The sequence below is a fragment of the Lonchura striata genome, chromosome 4, assembly GCF_046129695.1.
Source record: "Lonchura striata isolate bLonStr1 chromosome 4, bLonStr1.mat, whole genome shotgun sequence".
Lineage (NCBI taxonomy): Eukaryota > Metazoa > Chordata > Aves > Passeriformes > Estrildidae > Lonchura > Lonchura striata.
The window spans coordinates 53,554,394-53,572,272 of record NC_134606.1 but is presented as its reverse complement, the minus strand read 5'-3'; the positions used below and the strand labels follow the sequence as shown (position 1 = coordinate 53,572,272).

Here is a 17,879-nt window from a genome sequence, read left to right as displayed (position 1 = left end):
GGCATTATCCTTCAGAAGGGTGAATTAGTATTTGATGTGCTCTCTACATAGATCTCAAAATGTTTTAAAAAAAGCTAGAGAGTAATTTACTGTCATTCTCCAGTGGATTGATAATGGACCCAGGAATAGTTTAAATTCATTTATCTGGGTTAATAGTCACATGACAGTAGAGAGCGAAACATAATTTAGAATGTGATATTTTTTTTCCAGATGGCTAACTCCACATTTGTTGGCAGTGATGGGAGAGAGAATAATGCCAGAACAGACTAAGAACCAGTATTTACAGACATCAGCAAGAAAGCTTGGTATAAAATATCCAACTCTTCTGTCCATTGTCACAAGCCATTTTAAGACAGATTTTCATTCCTACTTCTCATTGAGATGCATCTACAGATAGAGTGGCATTTTTTATTATAAAGCAAAAGAATGTGTGTCTGGTTGCCATCTCTGGATTTGTATTCTGTCACTCCGTTTCACAGCTTGAGTTCCCAAGCCAATGACAGTGGCAATGCAAGCACATCACCTTCCTCCAAGGGCTTTGTTTCTTGCCATTTCTCTGTTTCCCCACTCCTTTCTCCCTGCTCCCTGGAAAGCTAAATCCCGCTCCCAGCCCAACTTGTGTGACTCTGCAGTTTCCCACTGGAGGGACAATTTAAAATTTCTAGGCACTCATGGCAATCTGCCCACCTTTGCTGGTCCAAGGTTGGTTATGAAAAATGCTGCAAACCCCCAAAGGAACAGGTAATAAGTTTCAAGTCTCATTAAATATTAGAGGTTTTCATGGACTTCTTTCCTTGCAAATAAAAATCCACATAACTCTACTGCCTTTAAGGTATTTTTTTTGGGGTTTTTTTTGTTTCATTTCTCAGTGCTTTTCTGGTGCTGTGAGTGCTGTGGGCACACCAGGAGGCTGCTTTGATGATAGAGGGCTCAGCTGAAGAGCAGTTTAAGAGCGTGTAGAGCTTTTTCACTGACACAGGACACTACACTTGTCCAAACACATGACATTTTAATCACTGATTTTGCCAGCAATGTTCAAGGTTATATTAGGCCTTGTTCAAGTCTTCGAGCAGCTTTTCTACTGCTGAATTTACACATCTGCCACAACATCATTACTGGGATCCTCTGTAAAGGCCTAAAATGGAGACACAGTTTTCAGCTTATTGCAGTTGAGGCACTGAGGTCACTGTGTAAGGCAACAAACTGGGACTTGAGGCACTTCATTTTCCAGTCAGCCTTGGTAGCAAACTTCCCTGGGACTTGAGCTGTATCATGCTGGTGTCCTCCCAATGTCTTCCCTTTATCTGGGACATTGAGTTATACCTGGAGATGAAAAACCAGCCAAAGTCCATCATCTCTGCCACATCTAGCACTGAATCTGGATTTAATGCTAAATCTAAATAGCATGCAGAGTCTTTCCAACTAACTGGCATCATGTTGTGGCAATATTTCAAATGTGGTGAGGATCTTCTGAGTTTTGTGTGCATGTAATTTATTTCCTGCTTCCTGACTCACAGCATGAGGAAATTTAATTAAATTACTTGAACATCTAATTTAGCTTTTAAAGCCTCAACACTGAGGTGTGAGATCACAGCTTCTGTCAGTGAACAAAATCAGTCATGGGTCATGCAAGTTCCTCTCCCCAGTGGCACCACATCAGCCACAGCCTGGAATTTTGTGGAGAGCCTGGACACTCATGACAGCTTCCCAGACACAGAGGCTTGGGCAGATGGCTCTGAGATGAAGCAGAAGTCAAGGTCACAGTATTGCTTGGGGTGCACTTAAATTAAATTATCTATTGGCTTCCTGACAAAGGCTAGTTTTCTCCTTGGATAACTCAAGCACAAAGAAATATACTTCAGAGGGACCTAAAGGAGTGAAAATCTCCAAGCTAGGATTGCATTAGGAGAAACTGCTGCCTTAAGAGTGTGTCCTCAAGACACTGTCTCAGGAAAGTAATTTAAGGGCTGTAGAAAGCTCTGTCTGTGTAAAGTATCTGCTTATTTGGGCTACTACCAACCCTGTGTTCTGCCCTGCTAATTCTGTGGTGGATGCAACATAGCACACTGTCAATTAATAGACATTAATTAACTTTGCATATAGTTTACAACAGCAGCATGTGCAGGAATATAGATTTTTCAAATGTAAGTGTGGTCCCCCGTGTAAGTTTTCAGGAAAAAGACAGCCTGCCCATCACTGTGTCAAATGTTCAGCAAGTTGCTGTTATAGTTCCCAGTTTATGTAATTTTATGTAATTATTATCAAAATGAGACTCAGTATTACGTACACATTTTACCTCAACACTGAAGAATGCACATAAACTGTGTGCCTGGTTTTCTGTTTCTGTTTTTTTAATCCCTGGATTCTGTGACATAAAAACTTTAAAAAATAGGTAAAATTGTAAAAAAATCCCAAACATCTACTGCTCTGATAGAAGCCCAAACAAAAAAATAAATCACAAGCAAAACCTCCAACAAAACAACATGATTGAAAACAGCCTCAGCTGTAATAACTGATAATTAGTAGCATTTCAGCCATTTTAGGTTTGAAAGTCACTTTGAACATAAAAGTCTGCTAACATTCATGCAGTTGTCTCAAAAGATAGCAAATAATCTAAAATTGTTCTAAGTCGGTGAAGACAATCAGATTTATTAAAAGGACATGGGGTACAATATTAATGGTAACTCTGATACCCTCTGCCATTTAATGCCTTAGTGATATTAAATGCTCTTAGCTTTTCCCTGTTCATGAAGGTCTCACTTAACAAATAATATGTATTTATTTATGTATTTTCATGTTTGGTAGCAGGATTTTAAGGATTTTCCCCATGCTACTAATTATAATATCCTTTGGTAGCACTAAATTCCCTTCCTGGAGCAAATTTCATCAAATATAAACTAACAGTGGAGGAAAGCCTCTGCAGGCAGGCAAAAGAACATTGCAGCAGCTTCTCCACGTGATCCTCCTCATTTCTGTAACTGAGGATATTTATCATCTTGACAGCCACACTTGAGAGAACATCTATAGCTTCTTAGCCACATATCTCTGGAGCATGTAGAATCATAGAATGGTTTGGGTTGACTTTTTAAGGTCACCTAGTTGAATCCTCCTGTTTGATCAGGTTGCTCAGAAACTTGTCCAGCCTGACCTTGAACATTTCCAGGGATGGGACATTTACCACCTCTCTGGGCAACCTGTTCCAGTGTTTCACCACTCTCCTAAATTTTTTTCCTTATATCTTAGTCTGAATCTATCCTCTTTTAGTTTAAAACCATTTAAAGCCAAATTTGTCCTATAGCAACAGGCCGTGTTAAAAGGTCTGTGTATATGACAGCACACAATTTTCTTCTGCATTCGGGGATATCACTGACATATGGAATTGATGTGCATCCTGATGGCTGCTCCACTAAAAAAACGATCTTACATCAACTTTATTAATGGTATTTCTACAGATGAAGATTTCATAGAAAGAAATGAAGGACCCATATGTCCCTATTTGTACAGTGAGTATACCAAAATACAGAATTGGAGATGAAACTTTCACATAATCCCAGAGGGAGGACTTTAGTCATGTTTTCATTAGAAACCCAGAACACAATTCATTGGGCATGCTCAACTGATACAAAAGCAGTTCAGGCAAGGCTGGCTGTGCTGTGATCAGGATCTTAATTTCCCTTGAAAATGTATTTTTCTTGAAACTGAACTTTGTGAAATTGCACTAATTTGGAAAAACAGTGCCTGAGAGTGAAAGAATTTTTACAATACTGCAACATGCCACTTTTCATAAGAACTTCATTTTAGGTGTTTTATTTAGCAATTTCCTGTGGTATAAAAGAATACAGAGTGTTTAAATCTATTTGGTTTCAAGGTCATTTTTCTGTTTAGATGAGACTTAATTTGGAAATCTGAAAAACCCCAGACAATCAGACTTTGCATTCTCTACCTCACTTCTCCTCAGATGATTTGTGTTATATTTTTCTAGGCTGCTTGCTTTCTTTACATTGATTGGTGAAAATGAGAATTTATAGAAATTACCCATGTCATGGTTGATAGAAATCATCATGTATGAGGTGCTTAAAAGCCTTTGAAAAAATGTGACTCCAAGTCTCTATGGTATAATGTGGAGATGCATGTAGATAAGATTAATGAACACAAGTTGGGCAGAGAGAAAAACATAATTAGGCTGCTTCTGATGCTTATCAGAGAGGAAGGAGCCATGAATGAAAAGCAGGCATTTAATCAGGGTGGAGAGATGTGCTCACAGCTGTAGCTCCATGAGCAGACCTTGTCTTGCTCCTTTAGGTATCTTTGTCGGGAGCCAGGGCGGAGCAGTGGGAAGGCACAGGGCGAGGAGGCACATACAGAGCACACCTCAGCTCCTCGGCTGCTGTGCCAACACTCAGCAGTGGGGCTGCCACAGGGCAGAAATGGCAACAGAGGGCTTGATGTACCCGATAGTCCCATGAACGCCCCCCTCTCCCATGGAGCTTGGGAAGAGGGTATGGGAGCTGAAGCACCGTCATGAACAGTTGTCCTTTTTTAATTGCTGGTGGTACCACTGGGAATCAGCAGAAGCAGAATGCTGGGCACTCTGGTTTCCCCATTTGGCACCACACTGTGCTGTCATTGCAGCCCCAGTCAGGTAATAATTAGCATTGACTCCATGATTCACAGAAGGCTGATCAATCTCTTTATTTGTTAAGAAACCCATTATTTTTATAGACAGTTACAATACAGCTGGACTTGATTGGTCCTCCAGTCCAAACACCATCACCACTGGCTAATTAAGAAACCACCCTTTAGTAAACAAATCTCCATAACACATTCCACTTGTTCACAACAACAAGTGCAGCAAGATAAGAATTGCTTATCATTCTTTTCTCTGATCTTCTCTCAGCCTTCCCCAGGACAAGGGCTAGGAAAGTTGACCTTCTCTCTGTGGCCAGAGAGCTGCTGTCATCCAGACTTTGGGTCGTGAGTTTTAGGGTTTTTTTTCAAAAACATGTAGGAAGAGGGGAAAAAAAAATCCATAAAAGTTTTGTTCCACTCTGAAAACATCCATCCATCTTGTCAGCCTGGGTAGGCCCATAACACCCCAAGAAGGGAATGGCAGATTCAGGGTCTTGATAGAACTCAGTACAGAACAGAAGAGTGGACTTCAGACTAACTCAACTGCAGGGATGGTTAAGTATCTGACCTAGTACATAGAAACCAAGTTTGAGAGCTTTTTTAGTATGACAGTAACTGAGCACTGGCAGTGTTTTCCCAGAGGGGTTGTGGAGTCTCCATCATTGGAGATTCTCAAAAGCCATCTGGATGTGATCCCAGGATTGGATCAGGTGACCTCCATGTGTTCCTTCTAGCCTCAGCCTCTCTGTGGTTTGTTGTTCAATGAGATTATTGCTGTTATTGTTGTGTCCACTTGCTGTTTCTCTGTAGATAGCACAGCAGAAGCTCCTTCTTTCAGCTTCTGGGCTGTGCTTACATCTGAAGCTGCTCCTAAGGCACAGAGAACCTCTGGTTCAGTAAGGTTGTCAAGAAACCATGACCTCAGAGGCAGCTTATGGCTAATATCATAATACTGCACTGGATCTCACAGCCACCCCACTCAGGGGAAAGGAGATAGTATTTTCAGTGTATTTTCACTGAGTATCTATACAGGGTGGCCCTGAGATGGAAGCAGGACTTGGCTGCTTATCCCCATCACCGTAAACTAGAAACAAAATTAGCCTGAGGTGGCTCACACGGATATTATGAAATTGTTATTCACCCTTTAGTGTGAGGCATCTGTTTTAACTGCAAAATAATTACAAGCAATAAATTCAAGCAATTTTATGTCCTTTAGTTCCAGTTCTAGGTTTATACCACTTTAACAACAGCTGTAATGAGTTTTGCCTTCTTAGTCATGCTCAATTTGATAGATGGATGGAAAAAAATCTGAGCACTGGAAATGCACATTAATGACACGCAACCACTGTGCATAGGAGCACATCCTGGTGGTGCCGAATGTAGGTGTATGTTGACTCAGCATTTGGGCAGTTCTAGTGCTGTTAACAGATGCCTCATCTTAGCAAGTGAGCAGAGGGTGCACCGAGCATCACTCTGGCAGTGTTTCATTATCAAGATTCCCCTGAGATGTGAGGAAGTGCTGAGCAGTTTAGGCTATCTCACACTGGTATGTGGAGATGGACATCGAAGTTGAAAACCAGCCCATTCCCCCAAGTCTTTTCCCTTTCCCCATTTTTATTAACTGTTTTATTAACTGTTTTAAATGTTGAACTCTTCATCCCCTAAGATGTACCTAGAACAGCTTCAGGAACTGCCACAGCAAATGCAGTCTTAAACACACAGGCAATAAACATCTGGAAAATTTGTGTAAGCATCACTGCACAGCTCTAGATTCTTCCCTCTCATAGAGACCTGCAAGGCTGAGCCTCATCTGGAGAGGGTAGGGTACGTTGTTTCCAGGAAAGTTCATTAGACCAGTAGTGAGGAGGGCAGCAGAAAGATGGGTATATTGCACTCTCCCACATTTCTGTGGTGTTAGGTACTGAAAGAGGGATGGCAAAAGATGTCATAGTTCAGCCAGTGCAATTTGAAAAGGCTGTACCAAATACTTACACTTTTTTTATTCTTCCCAGATACAGCTTGTTTCTTTGAAGACAGCATGGCTCAATTCAGTCCAGGTGTATTATTTACAGTGGCTTCTGTTGCAACCTCCTTATAACCAGGCTAAAATTGTTTTGTTCCACATTTTCTTTTTCCTAAACAGCCCCAGCTCCATTGTCCTGGCTTTTAACACTTGTAGCAAACCAGCAATTGCTGCCTGAAGTACCTTTGTTGTCCACTTGAAAGGGATGACCTTCCTTTTTTTCTCGGCACAAGTCTCCAGATGGAAGTGAAATCTTTCACAGTTGAGTGGCTTTCAATACACAAGCAAAGGCAGAGTGAAAAAATTTAGCACTGCTATTAAAGCTGCTCTCTGTAAACAATTACTTGTCTTAATAGGGATTAATATAAGAAATAAGCATTGAAAGAAAGTGAAATCACTGCAAAGCCTGTCTTGCAGCTATAATTTTTGAAAACAGATCTGTGACATTACTGACTAAGTCAGGCACTCTTCATCGATCAGGGAATCAAGAGTTAGTGCAGAGACAAACTACACTGGTATCCATGGGAAGAAAACCTGTTTATTTGTTGTTAATTATGAAGACTGAAAATTCATGCTGACATACAGAAAGCATATGCTAAAAGGAGTTTGGTGGCTTTTTAGCAATAGAAAGTTTACATAAGACTTCAACTAAAGGACAAACTAGCGTGTGCAGAATACTAGAACAAATAAGAATAAGCTAGGTAGTAAATTTTATTTGGTGAGATTTAATGCACACTCAGTTCCTTAGGAGCCACAGGAGTAGAGAACTAACTACTCAGAGATGCACTAGCATAATCAACTAGATTAGATGCAACCTTTTGAACCACTAATATGATTGCATTTCAGTGAGCTAATAAATGCAATATTGTGATTACACAGAGTTAAAATAGATTTTTAGAATAGAAATCAGGCCAGTCATTTAGATGGAATTAATAGCCCACCTTTCCTTGTTTTTACATTTCTTAAAATTCAAGCTCAGCGCTGATAGCTTTACAGAACCCTTTCTTTGTTATGTTCTGTCTATTTGCCATTCACTGGAATCATCATGTTCAGCCAAGTAAAGTAATTAGTAAAAATCTCATGCTTTGTTGTAGTGTGTGGAAAAGGGACAACATCGAGATGCTCATCTCATTTTGTTAAGGGACACCAGTCACACAAAGATGCCAATAACTGAGCAGCACAGACAAAGACTTCTTCAAATGCTCAATGTGTACCCTGCAATCCATCTAACTCCATGTTCTGGTGACAGTGCTGGCCTATTCTGTTTCAGATTCACTTGTGTCTCACCTGTCTCAAGACATTCCTCAGCTTCTCCATGGAGCTCAAGAGGTAGCTCTGAGTTTAAGAGATTGCTCTGGACTCAGCCAGTAGGTCCCACTTAGTTGTGTGGCTTTCGTGAAGAACATCCATGTGGCCAGTCGTGGCACTGCCACCAGAGAAGCCACACATGCCACTGCATCTCTGTGTGCTGAGCACCTGGAATACACAAATACAGTCTGTGCCATGCAGTACCGAATGCTTAGCAGTAATTGCCAAGTTATGTGATAGCAGCTCATTGGCACAATCACACACACCATCCCCAAACCTGCTCCTTTCTACCTCCCCAGCCAGGCTGTCTCCTGACTGCCCACTGCCCTGTGCCCTTTGAGCAGTTTATCTGCCTTCTGCCCTTTTTTTTTTTTTTTTTTTAATCTTGTCTCCTTCCATTTAAATAGTGATTTTTTTTTTTTTCTGGTGGTAGAAATCAAATACTGTGCTCTAAGTGTAAGTAGATGAAAAGTGTACTACTTTCTCATCTCTAAAAAAAACCATGTATCTTGATTCAGTCTGTCATATACCATTGGTCAAGGCTTTAATTTTATTTTTGTCAGGTTTCAGAACTCTGTGCATTCTAAGGTCAGATGACAGGATGCAATATTTAAGCAATTTGTTTTTTAATATTTCTCCTTAAAAAAACCCCATTAATTTGCTTTTTGATGGTCATTGTATTTATGGCATGTTGATTCAGTGCTCATTTAAAATAAAAAATTAAGTCTTTGACACCTTGAGCCAGAGATCTGGGATGGAGAATATCCTATTTCCCTCTTTTTTAACCTGTAGAATCTTTTTTACCCAGTTCAATGCTCAACTATTTATTTCTATAGGTCAGAGAGGCCTCTGCTGCAATCTTCATTGAAAACTGATGCCAGCTGTGCTGAATTTAATCCATCTCTTTACACCACTATCCCCTTTCTTTTTTTTCTTCAATGAGACTCTTCCAATTTCCTTTGCATGGCTAATATCTGCCTGAGCAGCAGCAACTTTTACTTTATCATTATTCTATAATCTCCTAATATCCTTTTTAATATCCTCCTAGTGCAAGTTTTATTATCCTTTTTTACTAAAATAAATGGCAATCAGAATATTATTGGTATTAAATTTTATAAAGATCATACATTTATGAATTCTGTAAAGAGAATAAGCGGACAAATGCAATTGAAATAAAAGGTAAATGCCAGATTAGTGTGACATTCTTCCTGTCAGCAGCCTGGTTTTCTCCAAATGACCAATTTCCTTCAACCAAGAGTTCAGGTTAGGAATCCTCTCCACATATATGGATAGTCAAGGATTTTTCATTGTTCTTCAAAGCAGAAAGGTTGGAATGGCTTTCTTTGCTCTGCTTGACATGCATTTAAGTATATGTTAAACAAAAGCAGTTACTGGGTTTTGTGGTAAATCACAGAAGCTCAATATTCACTGTGAGCAAAATTCATACTTTTCCATCTATACCCAGCGAGCAGCTTCGTGGTGGAATAAAACACTGTCTGCAAAAGGCATATTCAGATAATTTTGTTATTCTCTTGTGAACTCTTCATAATAACTGCAGAGGAAAATAGCACATTTACAGAAAATAATGTTATTACATTGATGCTGTCAAAAGAGCTACAAAAGATGTGACAAAGGTTGAATAAGCCATTGAAATGCAATTTTTCTTTTTATGTTACCTGTTCAAAATGCAAATTGCACGTGGCTAGTTTTACATTTGTGACACACCTTCTGCCTGGAAATGTAATTTGCTTAACAGGTAGTTAACTTCTGTGTAAAAATTAGAAATTTAAGTCTGAGTGAAATGGATCTATTTACATGAGATATTTACTCCCAAATATGGATTTATTTTTTATTTTGCATTTGTGCAAGCACTTTAGGTAATTTTAATCTCTGTTCAAAAATATTTTAAAGACTCCCCTTATTTTTTTTAATGCATTTTCCCCCAGACATTTATTTTAAGGTTAGAAGGACCTCTATAACCTTTATTGCTTAATCAAAACACATTCCAAAAAAAAAAAAACAAACAAAAAAAATCACCTACCTAACTTTTCCTCTATTCTCTTCAGGTTTTCAAGCAATGAAAAAAAAAACAAACCCAGGTAACTCTTTCCTGTTGATCCAAGTACAAGACATGATGAGAGGGTACAGCTCAAGTACAGGACCACATCAACAATTTTGGAAGCATGATATGCAGAAAACCAAGAAGGGTCTGAGTCCATACCCCAGCCTGTCTGCTTTTAATTTGAGCCATAGAGAGTTTTGCCACTTATCACTGTCAGATCTGGCAGCCCAAATGCACGAGTTCATGCACTTACACCAAATTACATCTTGAAAAGAAACTTGAGGGACCTGCTGTGGAGTAATCTGGCCACAGTACAAACATGGAGAGCGCAACAAGCACTGGTACTAAATCAGCTTGCTATTTTGTTTCCTGATTCTGAACAATGGAAAGCAATCAAGAAAGCATTTCTGGTTTTCTATGGATGAAAAATGAATCTGGTATCACATCAGAAAAGACATCATCACCTCCAGCAGGGTCTGCAATCACAAATGTGTCATCAGCACATGTGAATACAGGAATGATAGTGAAATAGTTTTCTACAAAGAAACATCAGCTATTTCTAGTTCTACCTGTATCTTTTTGTTTCACTGCAGTCTTCTGAGCAAGTATTTGTAAATTTGCTTTTCTCAAAATGGTGCAGCAGCAGATCACTCCTTCAACAATGAAAAGAAACAGTTCTTCACAATTCTGCATCTACCAATTTTATGAAGAATGGTTTATATATCAAGGTTTAGCCATATATATCAGCTGCATATTGCCTCATACTACTCTGTCCAGACATTTTTGTTTTCTTTTCTACTCTGTTCTTACTTCCTTTGAAGCAACCCCTTTCACTCATCTCTCACTGCTTAGAAATTTATAGAAATGAGAAATTCTTTCTCAGTTTTTCCACTGTATTTTTGCTTGCAATTTTACATGACTGCAAACAGCCTATGAGTAAAAAAATTGAAAGCACATAGCTTCTCTAGTTAGCAAAATGAAATCTAGAAGAGGGCAGGATTTCTCCTCAGGAAAATTGCAGAATGGTAGCTGCTACAAATGGAGAACACTGTTAAAACTACTGGACTGTACTGGCAGCAAATCAAACAGGCATCAACCTGTTATAAATTAATTTCACTTGGATGTTTTGAGGGTTCAGTGCTAGGTCTGAGCTTTCAGAATAGTCTTCTAATAGAAGCATGAGGATAATTTACCAGACTGATATTAAAACAGTGTTTATTAACACTATAGTAAAAAGTTCATCCTGGAAAGTTGTAACACCAAATGACTGGAGGTCCTCTCCAGTTCTATTAGCTCATATTACCAGTTGCCCAGTTCCTTTTCCTGTGCTGAAATTTCCTATTATTCTACATGAAAATTCATGCATTCAAACAGAAAAGACTAATAAAAGCTTCCACACTAGTATCTCTCTATGCAGCTTTAGACTGGCCTCATGCACCAGTCACCTCAGTCACTAAGTGAAACTGCTAACTCTCTAGTGTAGCAACACTTTGTTTTCTCTAGGTCTGCTTTCCAAAAAATAAAATGCATGAATTATACTAAAACACAACAAACAGTAACACAGGTTTTGTAATGCTGTTGTTACCTCACAAAGTCCTGTCTCTTTTTTGTGGGGCTCAGAACATCTGTGAGTCAGTCAGAGAAGGAAATTAGCTCTTGATTAACACACCTAATTTTATATAATTCCACATTTTCTAGTTTATCCAGCTTAGCCTGCTCTGAGTCTTTCTGTACTGAATAAATAGCTTTGTCTTACCCTGTGCTCCTCTCCAGGGAAGCATTCATGGTGCTCTTTTGCAGCCTGGTTCTCAGACACAACCTGTTGCACTGTTCTGCACCAGGGTGACACTTGCTAGGGCTGTATTTTGATGTTCCCCCCCGCCTCCCCCCCCCCCCCCCCCTCAGCTCCCTAAATATCCTAGGCTAGCCCAGAGATCCAAGGCTGTGAGGGGAGGAATATCAGGAGGTGGTAAAGATTTCCAAAAGAGGCTCTTACCCTGAGATATGTTGGTGCAGCTCTCTTTATTCTGTGATGTCCATGTGGAGAGCGGGGCAAAAGAGGACAAACAGGAAATGTCAGGGATCTATATAGACTTTGGACAGGGTGGGCTTCCCTGGCTCTCCACCAACCCCGTTGGGGTAGGAGGAGGGGTCCAGGGTTATCTTGATCAGAGTCACAGGGTCCCAGGGAAGGGGGAATAGAGTGCTCATGAGCTCACTGTAACAGTATTTCTTCATGTAACCACACAAACAAAAGCACCTTTTCTAACCTATTTCCAATGAACTTCAAATTAAGGCAAAGGCACCCCAAAACTATCAAGTGATTTGAGGACACAGTAGAGGCTTTACTGAATATGCATGAGGCAACTGGTGTTGTACTTAATGGTGACTGACCCAGCATGAAACCAGTATGGGTTCAGAGTATGCATGTGTCTCATCTGATGGATGTTTCTTTTTTTTTCCACATCCACCAGCTCAGCACTTTTCTGGCTTTAGATGTCACACCTGTGTGTGAAGTAGAAAGCTCTTGGAAAATTCCCATCTAGGAAAATACATCCTCCCTCAGAAGAAAGAAGGAGTGAGTTTCTCTCTTCAGCATCAACCACTTAATCTGGCAGCAGTTGAATATGTATTTAATTTTTCATTAAAGTTCATTGGAAATCTGTAAAGTTCCTGAACAGGTTGTTTTGAAGACAACTGAAGGTCATATACTTTGGTTGATGGCTGGATTGTGACGAAGAATCAAATGTCAAATCTGGTTCTGAAACATAAACTTAGTTTGAATTTTTGCTTTTTACTGAGAACATATGTTTGGGGAGATGACCTGAGGGCAAATCATGCCTTATCTTTAGATTTACATGCTTTTATATATTCAGACAATTAAACCATAAACTCTCAAGGTAACAGGGAAATAATCACTATTGGACTAGAATATTAAATATCAATTTTCATTAGCAGGTAGCTGAGGACACAGCTCAATCTTAGTCTTATGTGGGTACACTTACTTCTGCCTGTTGTCTCACTGTATTTGTGTGTCCTTTATTTTTCATTGGCCACGATGCCCTCCAATTTGCACAGGAGTTGCCACTATTAATAATAGGTGGATGATGATAAATTGTGTAACTCTGTCACTTCAGATCACACTTTTCCCTTCATAAATGTAGCTAATGAATGCTGACCTCGTAAGTCCTGTCCCTATTCAGTGGCTCAAGGTAAACACCCTTTTCCTTTCACAATTTTTGTCAAAGCCTTTCTGACATACTTCACACACAAAGTATTTTGCTGCCTTTCTTGAAACAAGAAAATCTTTGCTGCAAAGTTAGAATGACCTTGATTTTTTTTCCTGCTAAGACTACACCCCTTGCAGGTACTGCTTCCCTTTGAATGGTTTGCTCTGACTTCTGAAGTAATTTTACAAGGTCTTCTTTATCTCTTTATCCCAGACTAATTCATTTTAAATGTCTATGGTCTGTCTTGGACACTGTCAGTGCTTGCACTGCAGTGGCTTTTCCAGCTGCCACTGCAGTTTGCATACATTGCCTCTGTGTCAGGCAGCTGTTTCACACCCTCCACACCCCTGGCAATCTTTCTGCAGGGATCTGCCAAAACTGCTGACCATCAGGTTAGACTGGCTCCAGTTAATGTCAGCCATTTTTTTTTGCTTGGCTCATTGCTGATGTTTATTACAAGATAACAAGGATTAACATCAGCAGAAACTTTAGGTCTGGTCACAATGTCATACAGTAAAACCTTCCTAACACTGTGTTTTTTCTTCCATACTGGTAATCTCTCAGGTCAGACAGATGAGGTGGTGAGCAATCTTTAAAAGTAACACTTTAAAGAGCTGTCTGTAAACATGTACTTCTATAGTCAAAGCAAGAAAAATTACCTGCTCATCTAAAGGAAGAGATAAGCTTTTATCCCATCAGTACCTGTGAAACAATTTTTTTTCTGGTGGACAAACATCAACCCATTCATATTTACAGTACCTCTGTGTTAATGACACAGTTAATGTCATAGTTTTCCTGCAAATATCTCACAAAGTCCTTGACATCAGAGCAGACTATGTGTCAGTTCCTTCTCTTCAATGAAGAAATGTCCATGCAACCCTGTCCTAAACATTACAGCAAGAGAAACAAGATTTCATGGCCTTAAGAGGCAGCTGCCAAAAGCAAATCATGATGTGTACAAACCTGCTCCCATTTCAATTGCACTGGCCTAGTAAATCCCAACCTCCCAAGGAACCTGTTTCTCTGTGTGCTAAGCTGGCAAGGACTTTAACACAACCAACAGTGATGGCATGTCACCCAGTCTGATTGTTTTCTCCCCAGATTTACCTCCCAGAGTAAGGATTTAGAGAGGGGAAACATTGCAAAGTTTAGATTCCTTAACAGCACTGATAGCCCAAGTTGTCTTTTCCAAAGGAGAGAGAATCAAGCTGGGCTGTTCAGTGACTCAAAAACATTTTCAGATGACTAGCCTTTGGCTGTACTTCAGATGACACATGCAGCCTACCAAAGCAAGCACAGCCATCAAAAGAGGCCATCCTACCTTTCTCCCCAGCTGATTGTTTCCACACTGCTTCCTTGTGTTAACACAAGCTTTTCTGTGAATATTCTGCAATCCTGAGAAGACTTAAAAATAAATATTTTTATTTATTTTGGCAAGGCTATTTTTCCAGAGTTTCCCAGAGTCTCACCTGTCACCTGACTACACAAATATTTGTGCTAGCCCAAAGATGAGGCAGGTTTGAAGCCACAGAAACTACAGCCTTCCTATCTGTAGCAATCTGCACAGACTTTTTACAGCCAGATAATCCACCAGCTGTCCTTTGTCAGCAATGCTGTTTCTCCAGGTGAGGGTTGCAGGTCCTGTTCCAAGACCTGTGCCACACCATGACACAGCCATGCAATACTGTATCTTTGATCTTTCCACAAAAAAACTACCATGAGTAAGTGATCTGCCAACAGCAAAACAGCCAGAGTCATGGGTCTATAAATGGCTCAAATGACAGTTTCTCTATACATTAAAATGAGATTTTCTAAGATGCATGTATTTTCACAGAGTAGCCCTAACTGCTTTTGTGCAGGCTGGTGTTTTTGCTCTTGAAACTTTACCTGGTAGGAACCCCTTTTAGGAGAGAACAGAAAAAAAAATAAAATTAAAAGGAACTTTGTAGTCCCATTCCTGAACAGCTACTTCATTCTGGTTTTGCTATGTCTTTTCCATTCCTTGGTGTTCCAGCAGAAAGAGAGCAAACCCCAATTACACTTAAAGTAAAGCTGTGAAATGAAAACAACTGAGAAAGCAAAATAGAGAACAGCAAGTGGTCTAGGAGAGCACATCTGGCTCTGCCTAGGGAACACAAGTACCCTGCCACTTTGTTAGGCTCATGATGACTGGGCAATTGAGCAGCCAAAACTACCTGAAAATGACAGACTGTGGGTAGGGTTAAGAGCACAAAGTGCCCTTCTGTGTGCAATCACTTTATCTTCTCCTGGAGGAGGTGGGATGTCTGTGCATGGATGCTTCAGTCACAGCTCCAGCAGCAGTGAAACCAAGGAATGGACAGGACACTGGTTACAGGGGGACCCTAACAGGTGCTTCAGATGGATATGCCTACATTTTAGGGACCTGATTTACATTCTGCCTTAATGCAAATAAAAGATGGTATCAAACAATACAAGGTGTCTAATGAATTTAACTGTAGCTACTTGTATCCTTACAAGCTTAAGCTGAAATAAGGGGAGGAAATAATGTTTTCTTGAGTCTAGTGCTCAGCTATTTAAATAAACTAACTTGCTGAATAAACTACATGCAGGAGTTTTTGTTTGGTTTTTTGGTTTTGTTTTTAAAATTTTTTTTAAACTTTTTTTTAGTGACTTTTTTCCCTCAACTACTAAACCTCTGTAATGTTTGGAGACAGATCTTGAGAAAAGTGCCCTAGTGCAAGACAAGCTATGATGTGCTGATGACCTTCACCCAGGAGCCCCCCTGAGTGTGTGATCATCCATTCACTTAGCAGATTCACTCTTCATCATGGACAGTGTTCATCCCACTCACCTTTAATCATGAAGGATCTAACAGAAGCCATTTCTCTTATTTTCTTCTGTATGGAGGAAAAAAGTAGTCTCCAATTAGTTATAAAAAGCAGACTTGCAAACAGAAGCAGAGGAGAGTGTAATTGCAAATACTTAAAGCTCTTTTAATTCAGTAGAAGCTCTTTTGTAGTTCTTAATCTTTGAAATTTAATGCTCTGATTACTTTAAGACTTGCAAGTTACGGAATGAAAAATAATTCGGCTTTTTGTTACTTTTATGAATTGAGTTCATTATAATGGAGGACATACAGAACTAAGAAGTATATGTACAAATTACATACTATGTAGATTTCTTGAAAAGCCATGGCTCTTTACCCACTGCTCCCTCTATGATTATTTTTATTTATATAACCAGATTTTTGACCACCAATATTACTTGTTTGTGCCTCCAGGCAATGAACAGATGCACCTCTCTTTCAAACAATAATATTCTTTACAGGTGATGGTTTCTTAGTTCATTTGAGTCTAGAATTAATCTCTTCCAAGAGTATCTTTCTTTTGTTTACCTCTGCACAATACAACTCTCTTCTGTTGTAGCCTTGTGCTTATACAACTAGTCCAAACAGGTTTCTTTTGTTCTCATTTCCCAAAGGGTGTTAGAAACATTACTGACCGTTATTCTAAGCTGGTTCTGCAGTGGGCACTGAGCATTGTACTGGCAGGTGTTTACAGGACGTTCAGCCAGATTAAGAGAGATTTGCTAATGTTGCACTTCCAGGAAATCCTTCCAGCTAAACCTCTGTAGTCATAGCTAACTTACCATATGTGAAGTTTTCTGGGGCTCAGACCAAATTTTTTAAATTATTATTTACTTAACATAATAAATACTAATAGAAAACTAATATAAAAATAAAATCATTACTGTATTTTAAAAACATGTTGCTACTTGTCAATAAGACTATCATGATGATTTTCTAATTAGTGTAATTAATGTGCTCAAATTGAAGTGCAATAAACACCAGGATCTTTCATACTTCTCTTTATGTAAATAAAATCAATTATCAATGTATAAATATATTTTATACCCACAGCTGGTCTTCCAACAGGTAGTTACTTTACCCCAAAAAGAGCTTTTCCTTGATTCTCAAAGATCAGATACTTTCGGCAAAAATAACCATTCAGCGACTATATTTAAGGTCTTAGGTGTCTTTTCTATTTATCAAAAAACTCAGGAGTGTTTTCTGGTTCTAGTGATTCCCTTAGACATGCCAAATCTTAAATGATTTCTTTATTTTAATATGCTAAAGCACTGGGCTGTTTTTTTTATTGTTTGCATGTTTGTCTTTTTCTGAACAAAGCAAAAATATTCTGAGTGGTTTTGGTAGTTGGAATGAGCCACCTACCCCTGTCAGACTGAGCATCTTGCAGTCAGATTGTCTCAATTCACTTGATGAATTGATGTGCCATCAATCTGCAATGCATGAGCAGAATGACAATTTTTCTTCATTTCACTTGATTTCTTACACCATTTATGCCTTTTTATAAAGAGGAAAATATCACATAGGTGAAAATAAGGGATCTGTTCCAACATTAAGCAATGCTTCACCAAATGCTTTAATATATATATATGTTTATATTTCTCACATCACCAAGTCCACTTTTTTCCTTACATTATAAGGGAAAAACGAAATTTGGTGACACAGAATGAAAGTAGAGAAGACCAGCTTCAAAGCTAACAGAGGAAAAAGATCCTTAAACTGGGAGGACAAAACAGCAAACCCAGCACCATTCTTGAGCCCAAGACCACCACACCCCTT

The 17,879-nt window shown here is 39.3% G+C and overlaps 1 long non-coding RNA gene across 1 annotated transcript; it reads right to left on the bottom strand.

Moving 5' to 3' along the window:
* Positions 1-12,034: 12,034 nt before the first annotated feature.
* Positions 12,035-16,110, bottom strand: LOC110481588 (uncharacterized). The gene is made up of 3 exons (XR_002467275.1): positions 16,086-16,110; positions 14,574-14,656; positions 12,035-12,049 (listed from the first exon to the last, which is right to left on the bottom strand). It is a non-coding gene; the product is annotated as an uncharacterized LOC110481588 (long non-coding RNA).
* Positions 16,111-17,879: the final 1,769 nt, after the last annotated feature.